General features: G+C 40.4%; 1 protein-coding gene across 1 annotated transcript in view; it reads right to left on the bottom strand.

The window, feature by feature from the left end:
• LOC125458162 (uncharacterized) overlaps nt 1–15,768 on the bottom strand; it is a 166,763-nt gene extending 150,995 nt beyond the window's left edge. The window contains exon 1 of the mRNA XM_059650811.1: nt 15,142–15,768. The gene's annotated coding sequence lies outside the window, so the exon portion shown is untranslated. The remainder of the gene's footprint in view (nt 1–15,141) is intronic.

Raw genomic sequence — 15,768 nt, 5'->3', positions numbered from 1 at the left:
AACCTCTGTAAGGTCACCCTTCAACATCCAATGCTCCAGGGAAAAAAATTCCCAGCTTATCCAGCCTCTCCTTAAAACTCGAAACCTCCAGTCTCAGTAACATCCTTGTAAATCCTTTTTTGCACCCTTTCCAGTTTAATAACATCCTTCCTATAACAGGGTAACCAGAATTGTACACATTACTCCAACAGCAATTTTACCAATGTCTTGTACAACTGTAACAGAACATCCCAACTCCTGTAGCGAACTCTCTGGCTGACAAAGGCAAATGTGCCAATTCCCTTTTTCACCACTTGTCTACCTAGGATGCTACTTTCAAGGAACTACGTACCTGCATGGAGGTATCCCTGTTCGACAAAGCCTGAGGACCCCACCATTAACTGTGCAAGTCCTGTCCGGATTTGCCTTATCAAAATGAAACACCTCTGATTTATCTAAATTAAACCCTACCTGCTGTTCCACAACTGATCAAGACCCCATTGTATTTAGAGATAAGATGGTACACATATGTAACCAAGCTGTGTGAAAATGTTGCTCCTCAGGTCCCTTTTAAACCTTTACCCTCACACAGTAAACCGGTGCCCTCTTCGTTGTCCACTGTAATGACCAATTTTGGTGTCATCGGCAAACTTACTAATCATGCCTCTTATATAAAGAATTTGGATGAGAATATAGATGACAAATAACAGTGGACGCAGCACTGATCCTTGCAGCACAATACTGCTCACAGGCCTCCAACTTGAACAACAACCCTCTTCAACCACCCAGTCCCCTTACCATCAAGGGAATTTTCAACTCTGAATCCCACTTGATCTAACATTACTAGCCAGTCTACCATGCGAAACCTTGCCGAAGGCCTTGTTAAAGTTCACATAGGAGGCAGAACAGTGTCTATCTTGTTGGTCACCTCTTCAAAAAGAAAAACATGCCACTCAATTTATGAGATATGATTTCCCTTCCACAAAGCCGTGCTGACTATCCCATATCGATTTTTGTCTTTCCAAATATATGCAAATCCCATCTCTCAGAATCCTCTCCAACAACATTATCCAGCACTGATGTCAGGTTCTGTCGTCAGTAGTTACTTGGCTTTTCCTTGCAGCCTTTCTTAAATAATGACAACTTTAGCTACCGTCCAGTTTTCTGGCAACTCGCCTACGGTTGACAATGATACAAATATCTCTACAACGGATCATGCAATTTCTCCCTGGCTTTCCACAATGTCCTGAGATATACCCGATCATGTGTTTCAACATATCCAGCACCACTTCTGTTACGTTGACTCTAAGACATCACTATTTATTTCCCAAGATTCCCTAGCACCCATGTTTTTCTCCACATTAAATACTGACAAAATATTTGTTTAGGATCTTGCCCATCTCCTGTGGTTTCACACAGATGGTCTTGCTGATCATTAAAGAAACCCTATTCTCTTTGTTCCACTTTTGCCCTTAAAGTTGTAAAAATCTCTTTGGACTCTCTATTTGTTGAAACACTCATGTCTACCTTTTGTCCTCCTGATTTTCCTCTTAAGAATATTCCTACACCCACTATACCCTTCAAGGGATTCACTTGATCCCAGCTGTCTAAACCTAACAAGTGCCTCCTTTTTCTCGAGCGGAGCTTCAGTATCTCTAATCATCCCCCGTGTTCCCGACTTCTGCCAGCCTTGCCCTTCACATTAATAGGAACATGCTGTATCTGAACTCTGTACCCAACTTTTGAAAGCCTCCCACTTGACCCGTTAAGAGCCTCCCAGTCAACTTTTGAAAGTTGCTGTCTAACACCATCAAAAATGGCCTTGTCCCAGTTCAGAACTTGAGACTGGAGATCAGGCTTATCCTTTACCCCAACTATTTTAAAAATGACTAACAGAATTATAGTCACTGGTTGCAAAGTGTTCCCTCCGCCACCCCTGCAACTCCTCAGTCACTTGCCCTGCCTTATTTCTAAGAAAAGGTAGTGTTTTGCCTCTTCTAGTAGGGCTTTCTACATATGGATTAAGAAAGTTTTCTTGAACACGAATTCCTCCCCATCCAACCCCTTAACACCATGAAGTCCCAGTTTATATGTGGAAATGTTCTATCAAAGTTAAAATTCTCTACTATCAGAGCACTATCATTCTTACAGCTATCAGTGATTGCCCCACATTTGTTCAATTTTCCCCCAACTACTGGTACAATCCCAAAGTGATCACTCCCTTATTTCTCAGTTGAACCCATATAGCTTCACTGAACGATCTGCCAGTAGTCGTCATGTCGTTTTCCCTAATCAAAAATACAATTCCCCCATCCTCTCTCTTTCTATCCTTCCTATAGCATCTAAATCCTGGGACAGAGCTGCCAGGCCTCTCCCTTCCTCAGTCATGTTTCCAGATTAGCTACAATATCTTAGTCCCATGTTCCCATTCATGCACATATTGATGAGACTGCTTCAAATTTTACACTGATAAACAAGATATTTTAGTAATAGGCCTCTTTACAGCCATACCGATACAGTACCCGTAAAATGAAAAACATCCTGAGGAAAGCAATGGAAAATATGACAGAGCCACAAGGTGAGATAAATTTGTCCAAGCTATTAAAAGCCAAAGACCTCCGGATGCTGTAAGTCAGGAACAAAAAACAGAAGTAGCTGGAAAAGCTCACAGATGCTGCCAAATCTGCTGAAAAAAAAATATCAGCGTTAACATTTCTGGTTTTTGAACGGTCACTGGCCCCAAAGCATTAATTCTGATTTTTTTCCTTTACAAATGCTACCAGACCGGCTGAGCTTTTCCAGTAACTTCTGCTTTTGTCCGAATTATTGCTCATTTAAGTACAGGAGAAAATGCAATACCAGTATTGAATTATATGGACTGGCGCTCCTTATTCTCACATTGAAGCACTTAAACTCCTCTCAGGTCACCTCTCAATCTCCTATGTTCTGGTGGAAAAAGTCCTAGCTTATCCAGTCTTGAGCTCAGATCTTCTACACCGGCAACAGCCCGGTAAATCTCTTCTGAACATTTTCAAGTTTCACAACATCCCTCCTATAACAGGGAGACCAGAATTGAACGCAGTATTCCAATAGTGGCCTAATCCATGTGCTATACAGCCATAACATGACCTCCCAACTCCTGTACTCGGTGCACTGTCCAATGAAGGCAAGCACACCAAATGCCTTCTTCACTATCTTGTCAATTCATGACCCCACTTTCAAGGAACTATGAGCCTGCATTTTGAGGTCTCTTTGTACAGCAACCTTCTCCAGGACCTTAACAGTAAGTGCATAAGTCCTGCCCTGATTTGCCTTTCCAAAATGCAGCACCTCATTTATCTAAATTAAACTCCAAGTGCCACTCCTCGGCCTTTCAGCCCATCCAATCAAGGTCACGTTGAACACACAACCTTCTACGCTGTCCATTATGTAATTGGTGTCATCTGCAAACTTGCTAACCACATCTCCTATGTTCACATCCAAATTGTGACAATGGACTTTAGTACAGCTTGCGTCCATGCCCTATCAGCAATAGAGGTGTGGAGCGAGAAGGCTGTACATGGTAATCAGCAGGAGGTTTGCTTGCCCATATTTGACTTGCTGCCACAACGTTTCATATGTTCCAGAGTTAATGTTGAGGACTGCTCAACCGAAGATTCCCCACCACTGTGGTTGTCAAGTCCTTCAGCTTCGTCCTGACTCATCTCTACACTTTGTCATTGCCTTATTCCCTATTTACTTATTAGAAATTATAAAGGCCTAAATACACAAAGTTGCTCAGCACACAATCACTGCTACCTAGCACGTGCTATAGAATTAGCAACTTTACAAACTTTCCTGGCTTTGATATTTTAATACAATGAGAAGCCAGGCCATAATCACAGCATACACTGAATTTAGCCCCAGAACCACCATATCAGTTGATTAGGGAAGAAAACAGGATCAGCGACTCCATCTTGTCCTGTGCCCCTACATGTAAAAAAAATAGAATCAATGACATACACATGGACAAGGTACTGAAGGGTCTCTAATAATATATTATCACACTATACCATTGGATCAGTAGCTTTGAGGAAAAGTTTGGCATAGCAGAAAAGATGTCCTTTCAAATAGGTTAAAATTGATTGCAACACCTACGTGAGACTTTTATTTCACAATACCTCCAGAATGGCTATTTTGGCATACAAGACATTCTTAAGAAACTCAAATTCTCATTTCACGGTTAAGGTGAAAAAGCATCCATTATCGATCTTTGAAGCAGTTTGCAAAATCACAAATGCTTTTCCTCCTCCTGCAATTTTCATTGAAACATGGGAAAAATAAGAGAAGTAGGCCATTTGACCTACTAAGCCCATTCCACCACTGAACTAGATCATAAAATGATGCTCAAAACCACAATGTCTCTCTTTTGCTACATTTGAAATCTAAAAAAGAGATCAGTTTTCAATATACCATGGACTGAGTGACCACAGCTTTTTGGGTAGAGAATTAAAACGACTGACTAAGTGAAAAAAATTCCCTCCACATATCAGTCCTAAATAGTCTCTCAATAAAAGAATGCCCCCGGTTCTGGGCTCCCTCAGTCAGAAGAAACACTTTTCCTGCATCCTTTTGGACAGATTGGAAAGTTTGAAGGGCAGATAACAATATTGTTTCTCCTAGGGGAAAACAAAAAGGTTAATTGAGAGTCAGAGTTCTGAGTTACCTCAGTTAAACACCATAGTCTGTGAAAAGTCTAGAGCAGGAGTGTTTGGCTAGAAGCCTGAATTGGGTATTCAAAGCCGAGAAAGTAAATAATGTCTGGGACAGAGTGGTCAAAGGAAAAAGGGCTCACAGTTCACTGGACCAGGACTGAGACAAGGCAGTTAAGTCAAGCCTATAGGTTTGACAATGAAGGGAATTTTTCTAAATATTTTCAGTAACTGTAAGATTATAAGTGTTCTGGGTGCATTTTGAAAGAGTCATAAAGTCAGGGAGATATGCAACATGGAATCAGACCCGTCAGTCCAACTCATCTATGCCAACCAGAGCCTATAAATTTAGTCGCCTTTGCCAACATTTGGCCCATATCCCTCCCAAACCCTTCCTCTCCGTATACTCATCTAGATGTCTTAAAATGTTACAATTGTACTTGACTCCACCACTTCCTCTGGCAGATCGTTCTATACACACACCACCCTCTGCATGAAAAAAAAAAGTTGCCCCTTATGTCTCTTTTAAATTTTCTCCCTCTCACCTTAAACCTATAGCCTCTAGAGTTTTGGACTCCCATGTCCTGGGGGAGGGGGAGGGGAAAGATTTTGTCTATGCACCCTACCCATGCCCCTCATGATTTTACAAACCTCTAAAGATCACCTCTCAGCCTCCAACACTCTAGGGAAAATGGCCCCAACCTATTCAGCCTCTCTCAAGCTCAAACCATTCAACTCTGGCAACATCTTCGTTCATCTTTTCTGAACCCTTTCTGGTTTTCAACATCTTTCCTAAAGCAGAGAGGCCAGAATTGCAGAATCTTTTCAATGGGGTTAAGCAGATAGCTTGGTTTGTTACTGTTTCATTGTTTTATTGTTTAATCAACTTCTTTATTGTTGAAACCAAAAAATGCAGCCGTGTGTTTTGTGTTTTTAAAAAAAACCACCATACTGAACAGAAGCAAAAAATATGATCTATTAAGCCAGATTTAATTTTGGATCTGATTTTTGAAATTTGACTTCTCTTTTCTGATAACTTTGAACTGCGTTTCCACCTGATTTCTTACAGGAACCTTTTGCACCTTAGTTGGACATGATAACCAGTACAGTTCAGAAACACTGCTAACAAGAATTGTTGATCTGCTTACTTGCTCATGACTCGAGGGTGTGTGTGTTACCACAGGCCTGAGAGCTTTTGTGCTCCTGAGATGCTGCTTGGCCTGCTGTGTTCATCCAGCCTCACATTTTATTATCTTGTAATTTTCCAATTCTTTGTTTCAGAACAGCTCTTTTCTCCCCAAGGCTAAGTAGGCCATCCAGCCAATCGCGTCGGCTCCACTATTCAATGTGATCATGAATAATCAGAGAATCTTCTACTTCCCTTTTCTGAATGCCAGAGAGATTCACTACCTTTAGGGAAAAGAAACTGCTTCATCTGGGTACTAAAATGTGTAATTCCACACCACAATTCTGAGATTATGCCCTCTGGTCCTAGATTCTCTCAAGATGAAGCAACTTTGCTGCATCTACCCTATCAATTCCCAAGAACCTTTTATGTTTCAATGAGGTCACCTCCAATGCTTCTACATTCCAGCAATTAGAGGCACAATTCACACAACCTCTCCTTGAAGACAGACAGTCTCTCCATATCCAGGATCAGCTTAGGCAATCTTCTGTAGATGCCTCTAATGTCAGCATCTCTGATTAAAGGGATCCAGAGATAGCTGGAGTATTCCAGCTAAGGTCTGAACAATACCTTCCTATTTTTAAATATTCCATTTCCTCTTTAGTCTAGTTAAAAATAGGAGAAAAATAAGAGAGACATGGTCTTTAATAATCAAAAGAATTCTGGATTTTGCTTGTCCAGCTGTGATCTCTTAACTTTAATAAGAGTACATCATTACTTTACGTTGATTTATTTTAGACATTGGTCATAGCAAGTTAGCAGCATTAGCAAAGCTGCCATTTATTGCGCATTGCTACTTGACATTAGGTAGTAGTCATGATCCATTTTCTTAAACTAGTGCAGTCCGTTAGGTTTAGTTATATCCATAAGTGTTAAGGAGCAGTTCAAGTTTTTGATCCCATGACAATAACAGAACAATTATGGGCTTGGGTCCGAAGAAGCAATTAAAATGCTCATGCAATTGAGTTGTGGATTACACCAGTCATGTTGGCCTAATATTTATGATACATATGATTCCCAGACAATGTGAAACTTTTAAGGCATTTGCAGGCGGTGACATTTTAATGTGTGCGCCACCAATATTCTCTCAGGTGGTAGAAGTCATAGACGCAAAAAGGTGCCAGTAAAGGACCCTGCACCTACACCAACTTTATCTACAATGGAATCTCTGAATCCAGCAATGAGTTCAATCTGATTGTAGTCTTTCCATTGGTATTTCTAAGAGTAATTTCAACTTATGTATCATAAATATTAGGCCAACATGACCGGTGTAATCCACAGCTCAATTGCATGAGCATTTAACCTGCTTCTTCGGACCTAAGCACATTATTTCATTTTACAGTTCCCCTTCCTTTTCTTAAAAGCACACCCTTTGATGCCTTTTATTTCTCACCTCTCCAGTATTCCTAAATCTCCTACAAACTATTCATTACCTCAAAATTTCCCCATTCCACTGCCAATCCAGATTCCTTCTTGGATAAACTTAGCTCCACCAAATCTTAAGAGCTCATCTAATCTCATTACTGGCAACAAAATCAGTTCTCAATCCCATTCTCTCACCAAGATGCTCATCACACTCTGCTGGAGCTAAAATTTTACCAATCTTCTCATCAGGCCAAACATGAGGAATGTTCTATTATACTCTCCATACACATATCCAACTCACCTGTAGATTTCAAGCGATCAGAAGTGCTGTCATTTGATCAGCTAAAACGTCATGCACATCACCCCTTTCAGGTTTTTTTTGGGGAAGAGGAGGACAAGGTCTACCTGCCTAGCTATGCCAGCCTCCCTCAGCCCACAACAAGAGGCAAGTTGTGTTGTAACTCTCATCACCAAATCAGATAATGGACTCATCTCTTCATCCATTTCACGTCCTCCGTAAAACTCATTTTCTATTGATCTCTGTTCAATGTGGAATCAGAGGAGTTACGCTACTGCCACCTATCCAAGTAACATTTTTATATTTTTCATTGCCTTCCTTCTTCAACCTGTAAACCATCTTCAGTGATCTCATGCTTCATCTCAAAAAAAAAGTCACACTTTCCATGGTCATCGTTCTCCCTGAACATATCCCTCTGTGCAACTCCTGACTCATTGTCAAAGCTGTCTTCAATCTTGTTATCACAAGAGGCCTTACTAGGTCATTATACCAATTTCCAAATAAGGTCGTCATTGATCATTTTCTGATATCAGTTTCCATTTATATCCCCTTTTGATAGCTGAAGTTTATCTACTTTTGCATCAATCCCCAATTCAATTTCAATGTCCCAATAATCCCTTGAGCCCTCCATTCACATTGATTGGACTTCAGCCTTTTTGAACCCCCTTCCAAACACCTTCACCTCCATCTTTTATCTTTTACAATTCAGATCCAAATAAAACCATTATGTTTTCTTATCTTGCCAGTGTCTTCAATTCTGCCACCTTAGCTGCAAGGAACAGAGACTTAAACAGATATGGTAGAAAACTGACTTCGCAAACAAGCATCAGATCTAGCTAAACAAAGCACAGAGTCTTGCTCTTACTTGCCAAATTGCTCAGTGTGCAAGGATAACGACCAGATTTTCTTTATGCCATTGTGTCTTTTAAATCCATCTAACCACATCTTCATCTCTCAGCTTCAACAAGTGAAAGCAGCCCACGAACCTGTTATTTCGATTGAGGCCACCAATAACTCATGTCTATCATTTACCTTCTTCCCATAAGTCTCCCACCCAACCCTGAATTTGGATCTTCCTTCAGTTTCTTCCCATTCCTGTGAAGGCCTCTCTGCACTCGTGCTATCCGAGACTCACCTCCTGCTACCGCGGTCCTGTTGAAACTAAACTGCTGCCTTACCTGCTGTGTCTTAGCTCATCGTTTGGTTCTCTTCCAAGCTGCTGTCTCTCTCAAATCTCTGGAGATCAGTTCTCTCCTCAAGAAGAGGACCCTTGACCCCATTATTTATGCAAACTGCTGCTCTATCTCCAAATTCCCCATCCCTTTAACATCACTGAATGTGTTGTCGTCTCCCAAATTTGCACGCACCTTTCCCAGCACTCTTTGAATCTCCCCTAATGAAACTGCTGCGCTATCTCAGTACTGCAATGTCTCAAGGCCCCACATGACAGCCTACATAATTGTGACAAAGGTAAACAACTCATCTTTCTCAGCCTGCGCACACCCTCCGATATGACTGACCGCACTATCGTCCTCTAATACCACTCCAACATGACCCAAATGGATGACAATGCATTCGTTTAGTTCAACTGAACAATGTGTTGATAACAAGAGAATTAAGTTGCATTTGTATCTCTTCCTGTCTTTACTTCTGCTGACACTCAAAGAACGAAGCACAAGTCCATAAATCTTAACTTACGCGACATCTCAGCAACATCACATTAATTAAAAAAGCTTGCGATTATTCAACATTTTGATCATTTAACATCTCAAGGCCACTTTACAGTCAATTAAGTATTTGTTTCCCCATGTCACTAAATTGTCTACATGTAGACTTTACGGACAACCTCCCATGAGCAATGCTGCTGTAATGAAATAACCAACATTACAACAGGATTGAGGGATAGAGATAAAGTGTGGGGCTGGATGAACACAGCAGGCCAAGCAGCATCTCAGGAGCACAAAAGCTGATGTTTCGGGCCTAGGCCCTTCATCAGAAAAAGAGGGATAACTATTGACAAAGACACTGAAGCTAACTCCCCCACTTTACAAAATATGGGGTCAAGCAGGCAGACAAGGCCTAGAGTTTAGCATCTCATCTCAGACTTCTCTTCCAAAGTGATATTCTGTAAGTATCAGACTGGAATGTCGGCTTGATTTTTCACAAGTTCTGAAGTGAACTCAGAACCTTGTAACTAATAGGCAAGTGCTCAACCTACAGAGTGTCAGTTCACACTGACAGTACCCAGCTCCAAGACATGATCACCACTTCTCTCAACACCTTGGGACATTAAATTAATCAGATTGCTTAACAAAATCCAATTTAGAGCAAACACAAAATTTTCCATTAAACATTGAAAAGATTTAAACCATGGTCTTTAGTCCCTATCACAAACTCAAATCTGTCTGCCTGGTAAAAGCCCAAGGCTGAACCAAGCCATTCATGCAGGTTACATTTGTCCAAGGTAAGATTCTAAACATGTGCTCATGCCATTATCACCATAAGCAAGTTTTGTTCTGGCAGATATTTTTTGGCATTTTTGTTTTTTTTTAAAAAAACTGGAACAGTAATGTTACATGTTTACAATATTCAAAATGTTTTACTTTTGGCAAACTAGTTTTAATTTGAGAGAGAAAATTGAAAATCAACACTAACTAATGGAATGCTTGCCTCTACAGTATATAAGGTTTTGCTATATCGATAAAAAAGCTCTAATTCGACTACATCTGAAGTACTGTAGTTAGTTCAGGGCATGATACAGAGGATATACTGGCCTTGGCAGGAACGAAACAGAGATCCAAGGGTTAAATTACATGTATTATGATAGTAGGAAAGGTAAGCTATCAAATTTTGACTTTCATCACCCTGAATTTAAAAATCTAGGAACTTGCATGGACTGAAACGGTTTTAAAACATGAAAGACATTGACTTGAGGGGGCCAAACTGATTACGTGTCCACAGGTTGAGCCAGTTAATTAAAGCATCATTTAAGACAACCCAGTCTTAACTAAAATTAATAGGATCTGCAAAATGACTGAAACCAGTCACTTGAACATCCATTTCCTGTTTAGTATACCCCTTCCTGGAAATAACAAATCACCCATTTTTGAGGAGTGTGGAGAATGAAACCAGACACACGGGATAATACAAGTGAGCTACATTTCATGCAAATTTTGAGCTGAGCAGACAAAATGCTGGATGCAGAACTGGAGGCCTCACTCTCTCGCTTTTTTCCCCTCTAAGCTTCAAAGACAAAACCCAACGCAAAGAAACAGTGGGAATGCAGATATCTAGAAATTTTGTTACTGTTCACAATACTCATCTTTTAGCTAACCCTCGTTTCAGCATAAACCTAACAATTTAAAGACTAAGGATTTTTTAAAAACAGATCCACGCTCCATTTTTTTTGCTGCACACTCCCCCCCTTCAACCTTTATACTGTTTGTTTTTGATGATTTTTGTAACTTGTCTTGGTGTTAGTAAGATTATTTTTTCCTCTCTCAGGAAAACCTTATAATCAACTTGATTTGTGAGCTAAGAAATGGCATTTTAATTGAAGTACATTACGGCTGAATGCTAAAAATAATTAATGTTTGCTGTGCTTAAAACATGGGGAACTCATATGCCATCCTCACCCGGGCATAAGCAGGTAGAGAGAATCACTTTTTGTGGCTAGTCTTGGCATGGAGACATTACCTTAAAATCAAAGACCAGCCGCCTGAGTGAGAAGTTAGGCAACACCTCTTCATGAAAAGTGTGGCAAATGTAAAACTCCCTCTTACAAAAAGCACTGCAAGCCAACTCAATTTTAAATATGAATAGTTTATATTTTTGTATCCAAGGATAAGATGATAAGAACAGAGTAGGCCATTCAGCCCCATGAGCTGCCTCATCATTCTAGATTATGGTTATCTACACCATACCAATAGACCTACACTAACTCCATATCCTGGGAGTCAATACAAACTAGAAATGTGCATTTTGAACTTAAATAACTGAGCTCCCATTTCCCACTGGAGATGGGAAATTCCAAAACTTCACCGACCTTGGAGTGCAGGTTCCCCCTCATCTCAGTCTTTAACAGCTTTGCCTTTAACTCTGAGGCTGAGGCTGTGCGTTCTAGACTTCCTAGCCTGGGAAAGCATTCTTTCTGCATCTATTTGTCTAACTCGAAGAGTTTGTACATTTGAAGAACAAAAGTGGATGTTACTGGAAAAGCTCAGCATGTCTGGCTGCCTCTAAAAATCAGAGTTAACATTTTGAGTCCTGTAAACCTTCCTCACCAGGCTTAAAATGTTAACTGATAATTTTTCTTCACAAATGTTACCAGACCTGCTGAGCTTTTCCAGCAACATCTGTTCTAGTTCCTGACTTACAGCATCCACAGTTCTTCTGGTTTTTAAGTTGGTACATTCGAAATTGTGCCTCATTCTCATACAAGACACAGGAGCCAGCATGGTGTCCAGACTCCTTGAGCTTATTCTGCTGGTTAACAGGGTCATGACCAACTTCACCTTTCTACAAGAACCCTTTTTTTAAAAAAAAAGTACTCAAGTCTGTTGAATTCCTCATTATGTATACAGTCATAGATACAGCATCCACAGCTATCTGGGCTAGGGCGTTCTGAGGATTCACAACACTTAGTGCAAACAAATTTCTCATCTGAACCTTAGACCAGGAGCCCCAGTGAGAATCTGCAACCAAGAGATTATAATATTTGAATCTACTGTCAGCAAGCCACTTAAAAATGTTACTGTTTAAACAAGATCATTTTTCAATCTTCAAAATTTTAGTCAGCATAAGTCAACTTGAACTCTCCTCAAACAAAATGCAAAGTGGTTATTGAGACTTTATCACCCGCCTTCAAGAGAATATCATTCCTTTTGTTGGGAGAAGTTAATAGAGCTTCCCAGTTGCAGTGTCAAGACCCTGTAAATTTGCAATAAGGCTTCTTAACCACTACATTTCAGTCTCTTTTGTAATAAAAAGAGACAACATGCCACCTGTTCCGACTGCTCGCTATATCCACATGTCGATCAAGACTCAGACAAGGATTGCCAGATACCTCTCAAGGCCAACATTTCCCAGTCTCAGTGGCTTCATCATTCTGCTTTTTTCTTTCAAACAGCAGATAACTCCACTTCCCCACATCGGATTTCACGGCTGACTTTTTTGAAGGGCAAAGTGGGTTGTCTCGAAAAGAAACATCAACTTTCCTGCTCGGCCTGCTGCGTTCATCCAGTTTCACACTGTTATCTTAGCTTGCTTGTCTAATCCCCTTGCCATCTACGTCTTCCTCACAGCTCGACTTCCCACCTCACTTCACATTATCAATCCAATTTCACACATTCAGCACTCTTGCTCAAAGGGTCCACAATTATTTTTACTGATCTCTTCCTTTTGATGTACTTGATGAATAATGTAGCTCTGGATCCAATATGGAGCCAAAGCAGGTGCATAAAGTTAAGCTCGCTTCAGAGATAGTGGATTCTCCAGCATCTGCAGATCCTGAGATAACAACATGTGGAGCTGGATGAACACAGTAGGCCAAGCAGCATCTTAGGAGTCCGAGGATGCTGCTTGGCCTGCTGTGTTCATCCAGCTCCACACCATGTTATCTCGTATAAAGTTAAGCTGTATATCTTGAAATGCACACAGAATTTACTCCCATTTTGTTACTCTACTATCTTGGATTGATATCCCTTAAATCAAACAAGTGCAACTAAGTTATCTTTGGGCAACGGTCCTTTTAAGGTCTGTAGACACTCAAGGTTACCTCAGCTGGATTAAAATCAAAACATTCACTCCCTCGACCATCGACAAACTACAGTTGTAGCATTTCGTACTATATTTCCATATACAAGATGCATTGGAGCAACTGCCCTAGGCTGCTTTCACAGCACCTTCCAAACTCTGGACTTCTAAAGAGAAGGGTAAGGGCAGGACATGTGTGGGGGAAAGCACTAAATGCATGCTCCCCTCCAGGTCAATTGATCGAGATAGTCTGGTTGCTTTTCTTACGTTATTTCTGAGTTTAAAAACCCACAATTCCCTTCCTAGCAGCTCTGCAAACTTGCCTACAACAAGTTGACTACACTGGCTTGAGAAGCAAGCATCACTCACGTTCCACGCAAGAAAATACTGCACTGTTCCTTGTTCTAAAAGAGATCCAGTCTTTGGGAAAACTACTGTTTTTGTCCGTCCTAAAGAAATAAACCGAGGTACAGTTTCAGCCACCCTTCTACTTTATTATTATTCATTCATGAACCTCTGATTATCAGATCATCTGAAATGCATAAAATGTTTGCTTCCAATCAGAGTCAACAGCAGCTGCATGCTGGAAGTCTGACCATTGCTCTTCTCCTACCTTAGGAGCAAGATGCAGCATCTCTAACTACTACTATTCGAACAGATCAGTTAGTATTGAAGTCCAGAAACTGAACCTCAGCATTTTATTGCTTGTAGAGTGCAGTTCATCACTTGATATCACCAGGGAGACTGCAGATCACTGTATTGCAAATAAGTTAACTTTAATGAAATACAGATCATACCATGTTGTTTAGCTCCAGATAACATATGGAAGACTCAATATTCTCATATCAATCAGGCTACAAGTGATTCAAGCCCAACAGACAGGAACCAAAGTAAAGCAACCACAATTGGAAGTTTTAAGCTTCCTACTTCAAAAAAGGGGAGATGACCAACTACATAAAATGATTAACATTATGCTAGGCGAGCACTTCTGAAACAATGAAAAACAAAATCACAAGATAGCAGAATCTGCTTCCAAAAACGTTTCTCATTAAAACATGCTTATAGAGTCATTTTTCAAAAATAATTCTAACGATAGGTGTACTTATAGGTGATGGGGGAATCTCAAGTCTCATACAAAGTTGAGGAATATTCCAAGTCAGAATTCACATAACACACAAAGCAAATGAAACAGATGGAAAAAGTGGCTAATTAGCAAAGAACTAACCAGATGAAAATGTTGTATCCTCATCATACAATATATAGCATAATTCTACTCAAAGAAATGCCTAACTGCATTTTACTGCTCACATAATTCTAGACTCCATCCAAACTGGTGTTACATCCATTGTAATTTGGCTCACCCTTTTGTTTTACCATCACTGAGAGACCGAGAGTGTGTGGTGGGGTGGAAAGAGTCCAGTGAACAGGTAGGAACAAATGATTGAGATCCTAAAAATATATTTTTCCTGCTGCAATATTCAGTAGTCATTGGAGTCTAAATTCACCCACTTCAAGCAGGCAGTCCAAAGATATGTTGCATCTTTAAATGTGAATTTATGGAACTGTCACATGTCCAAAAAGCAAAGAAAAACTTTTTAAAAAACTGTTGCATGCATTAAAGATCCATCCTGTCAGATAAAATATTCCTGCACTGTAACTACGTTATAAATTATGACCACACTTGCTCCTCCTCCTGAATAACCTTTCAGAAATTCAAGTATCTCAATCTTGAGTCTCACAGGACCTGAAATGACAACAGTGTCTTACCTGCCCATTCATTAGGCAAGCTTCAAATTCCATTGATTTGAAACTCGATTTACAAACTGCAATGTTAACCCTCCTGACGTCAGCCTTGGGCTCCAACTCACCTTAACCTTTTTTCCTCTCGAATGACTTCGGATCCCGTGCTCCTTCCTTTTGCAATGACAGTTCATTTAAATTAACGACATTTTATCATGTATTATTTAAAGACCTTACACCACTTAACCTTCCTCACCAAAAAACAAACGATAATCACGAGTTGGATTAAGCTTTTGCATGAAAAGTTCCTATTGCAACATGGCTGCCCTTCATCCTCAGCTATCCTGGCACATTTGCACTCCTATCAATAGAAGGCGGGTGAGAACGCGGGAGGGGAGGGTTGAACAAAAAAAAAGAGCAGACACAAAACGTGACCACGTCTTTGTGTTTTTTTTTGCTCCAAACCTCAAATGCGGTTCAATACCCCACCCCTCCCCAAATATCTCAGTACCCCTGCATTTCCATGCTGCTCCACAACTCTATTGGCTGCCTGTCCTAGGCCTAGGCTGGTGGGCAGAACCTCCTCCTTCCTCTCCAGCCCCCGCCTTCAAACCCCAGACCTTAAAAAGAGACGCTATTTGCCAAAAAATACTTTCTTCCTAAAAAAAAATTTAAAAAATGGTAGCAACGATATCAGTATTGACCGTGCGGTTCTTTTCCTTTTATACCCCGCCTTGTATCTATCCCTATCTCTC

The sequence above is a fragment of the Stegostoma tigrinum genome, chromosome 13, assembly GCF_030684315.1.
Source record: "Stegostoma tigrinum isolate sSteTig4 chromosome 13, sSteTig4.hap1, whole genome shotgun sequence".
NCBI classification, from domain to species: Eukaryota; Metazoa; Chordata; class Chondrichthyes; order Orectolobiformes; family Stegostomatidae; genus Stegostoma; species Stegostoma tigrinum.
This window is presented reverse-complemented; position numbering and strand designations above follow the sequence as displayed.